The sequence below is a fragment of the Plecotus auritus genome, assembly GCF_963455305.1.
Source record: "Plecotus auritus genome assembly, chromosome: 7".
In the NCBI taxonomy this organism is placed as follows: domain Eukaryota; kingdom Metazoa; phylum Chordata; class Mammalia; order Chiroptera; family Vespertilionidae; genus Plecotus; species Plecotus auritus.
Window position 1 is genome coordinate 100,671,005 of NC_137774.1, and position 3,851 is coordinate 100,674,855.

The window sequence follows — 3,851 nt, forward strand, 5'->3', positions numbered from 1 at the left end:
AGAGGGACATCTGTAATATTTTCAACAATAAAGATAAATTTGAAAGAATATCCCATTCAGCGTCATACGAGGAAGCATCATCGTAGTGTCAATAACTTTCACAAAATGTATTAGTACAATTTTCATAGGTTGCCAGATATTAAAATCAACATATATAATCAATAGATTTCACATATAATAGCTTTCTTACATACCAACATTGACCAATTAGAAAAATGACATGGAAAATCAAAAGATTCCATTAATAACAGCATTAAAAACTTATAATGTCTAATGATAAACTTAATAATAAATGCGCAAGAACAATATGAAAAAAAAAACCCTAAAAAAAAAAAGAAAATTTTATTAAATGACATAAAAGAAGATCTGAAAATAGTTATATCATGTTTCTGGATGGGAAGAATCAATATTTAAAAGATGTAAGCTTTCATCAAAATGATTTATGAAGTTAATACAATCAAGGCTCCAACAAGCTAAGAAAACTGACAAACTGGTTCTAATATTCATTTGAAAAATGAATAACCAGGGCAAGTTGGAACAAAAAGAAAATGAATGAGAGAGTAAGTTAATCTATAGAACATCAAAACATACTATAAAACCAGAGTAATTAAACCTTGTGTGATCCTGGAGCAGAATTCGACAATGATCAAGGGAACCAAATAGTCTAGAACCAGATCTCCGGATATATGGAAACATGGTATGAAATAACAATGATATTTCAAACCCATGGTGGGAAGTGGGGGGTAAGCTATTCAATAAATAGTATTTAAAGAGTTTTAATAGGAAAGTTTTAATAAATCTTAAAAATAATTTAAATAAATGGTACATTAAAAAGTTTATGCATAACTGGCTACCCAATTGGAAGAAAAATAAAATAGGTTTTTAAATGAATTCCATATATAGTAAAAAGCTCTATGAAATAAACAGTTATAAAACTTTAAGGTAGACAATATACAAAATGTCAAAGATATTAAGGGAAAGATTATATTTTAGATTAGATAAAGATTTAAAATTATTGTAAACTGGAAAAACCAAGATGGCAGCATAGGTAAACACCTGAACTTGCCGCCTCGCACAACCACTTTAAAACTACAACTAAAGACAAAACAGACATCATCCAGAACCACAGGAAGGCTGGCTGAGTGGAAATTCTACAACTAAAAGGAAAGAGAAAAGCACACTGAGACTCAGAGGAGCTGCGGAACTAAAGGCAGAGGCACGGAGGAGCGTGCAGAGAGGGCTGGCTTTCTCAATCAGGAGGGAGACACAAGCTCCCAACTGCTCTGAACTCCAGTTCCGGGAGAGACTCTGGGGACCCACACTCATACGGGGAGAAACTGTACTGTCTGGCAGCAGGTGGAACTCGAGGGCGGCTTTCTCTCAGAGGTGCTTGCAGCAATTACCAAGGGACACTGAGACCCAGGGGCCTCTTAGGGCAGGGCTGACGGGAAGACATTGCTGTGTGCTCCGCCCTGAGACTCCACCCCATCCAAGCTGTGCGCAGAGGCTTTTGCATATGAATGGCCTGGTCCTTTGAAATCTAAACTTACCTATCAAACTGCGGCTGAGTCAGAGAGACCCAGAACATCCAAAAGAAGGCCCAAGGCCCCACAGCAGCTTGCATTGCTTCACAGCTGGGCCTCATCTGAGCACCTCCAAAACCCAAACAAAGGCGGAAGCTTCAGGGCTGCCCGCCATGGCTGCAGCGGACCCCAGCGTGGGGTCCGCGCCCCTCGCCCCCTCCACGTCCTCCCTGCCCCTGGCCGTGCTCAACATGCGGGCTCCGCCTGTCGCTGTTCCTGAAGGAGCGCACACAGGTGGCGGCTGACTGGAGCGCGCTGGCGGAGGAGATGGGCTTCGAGTATTTGGAGATCCGGCAGCTGGAGACGCACACCGACCCCACCGGCAGACTGCTGGACGACTGGCAGGGCCGCCCTGGCTCCTCGGTGGGCGGCTGCTCCGGCTGCTCGCCAAGCTGGGCCGCGAGGACGTGCTGCTGGAACTGGGGCCCAGCATCGAGGAGGATTGCCAAAAGTACATTCTGAAGCAACAGCAGGAGAAGTCTGAGAAGCCCTTACAGGTGGCCGCTGTCGACAGCAGCGTCCCCCGGACAGCAGAGCTGGCGGGCATCACCACATTCGATGACCCCATGGGGCAAATGCCTGAGCGATTCGATGCCTTTATCTGCTACTGCTCCAGCGACATCCAGTTTGTACAAGAGATGATCCAGCAGCTGGAACAGACAAACTACCGGCTAAAGTTGTGTGTGTCCGACAGGGATGTCCTGCCTGGCACCTGTGTATGGTCTATTGCCAGTGAGCTCATTGAGAAGAGGTGCCACCGGATGGTGGTAGTTGTCTCCAATAATTACCTGCACCGGATGGGACCCATCAAGTTTGGGTTCTGAGGCTGGATCACCATGGTGGGAGAAGCAAGAAACCTTCCTCCTGGGGCCACCCACAGAGAGCTTGCCCACCAGCTTTTTGTACCTTGATTGCCTTACAGAGTTGCTTGCTGGAACCCGTTTAAAAACCATAGCCAAATAAGAGCCTCCTGCCCCAGAGCTTGTGGGCACATGGACATACATACATACATGCAAACACACACATCATTTTCCCCACTTCAGTGAAACCAGCCTCTGAACAGGACCAAATATGCCAGTATTTACGTACTCAGAGAAGCACAGAACAGGGAAGGGAGCTGCTTGACCTCACACAGCAAGCCAGCAGCAGACGGCTATTTTCCTTCTCCCTCTCCAGGGAATTTGTACAGTAGTTAATCTTAAGCTCTCCTTTGGGGAGAAAATATCATGGTCTCAGGTCTCTGCCCCAGAGCAGATCCCAGGATCCTAAATCTAATAGAAAATGCGTGTCTTTTTTCCCCCTCCAGCATGGCTGGTGTGGGGTACCTTCCCTTGGGGTCTGGGGAGGGCCTGAAGGCCCCTCTCTGCACGATCATGATGAAGCCCTTAGCTTCATGTACCTATCCCCGCTTTGATACTGGGGAGTATTTTTTAAAGATTTCCAGGAAGTATTTCACACCTATTTTGTATGCGTTGGAAGAAGTTCAAAGAGAGCTGAGAAATGTCTGTGTCATTTCTCCTGTATCCTGGATTTATAATAAAGAGTTTTCTATTTTGGGAAAAAAAAAAAAAAAAAAAAAAAAAAAAAAAAAAAGAAGAGGAATCTGCAGATCTCTCCATAGCTCCTGCTGGGTGGCCTTAGGCAGAGGCTAAATTAGCACCTCGTTTGAGATCCAAGAGCCAGTGTACCCAGGGGTCAGAGTAGGACCATCCAGATTACAACTCCTCAGATCCATAAGGGACACACTCAGGGGGCAGACTCAGTGAGCACCAAAGCCCCACTGAAGCAAGTCTTGCCTCATAAGGGTATCTCCAGCACAGAAGTTCTCCCATCGTAGAAACAGCTGATCCTCACAGTCAATTGGCCTGGTGGTCAGTTCCTCCCAGTGATACCAATAACAATCAAGGCTTAACTACAACAAGACTGTGCACACAGCCCACAAAGGCGTGCACCAAGAGTGTCCACCTCAGGTAACTGGGGAGGCTGAGCGACTGGGCCCTATAGGATACCTAGCACACAAAGCCACTCTATCAACTCAGGGAAGCAGCCAAAATGCAGAGACAAAGAAACAGGTCACAAATGAAAGAAATGGAGGAAAGCAAACGACTGGTTATAGAGTTCAAAACCACAGTTATGAGGTTCTTCAAGAATTTTCTAGAAAAGGCCTATAAATTTAGTGAGACCTTCGAGGATATGAAAAAGGACCAACTAGAAATTAAGCATACACTGACTGAAATTAAAAATATTATACAGAGATCCAACAGCAGA

General features: G+C 45.0%; 1 pseudogene across 1 annotated transcript; it reads left to right on the forward strand.

The window, feature by feature from the left end:
• The first annotated feature begins 1,203 nt into the window (after window positions 1–1,203).
• Window positions 1,204–2,510, forward strand: LOC308253027 (myeloid differentiation primary response protein MyD88-like; annotated as a pseudogene). The gene has a single exon. The product of its transcript is annotated as a myeloid differentiation primary response protein MyD88-like (transcript).
• Window positions 2,511–3,851: the final 1,341 nt, after the last annotated feature.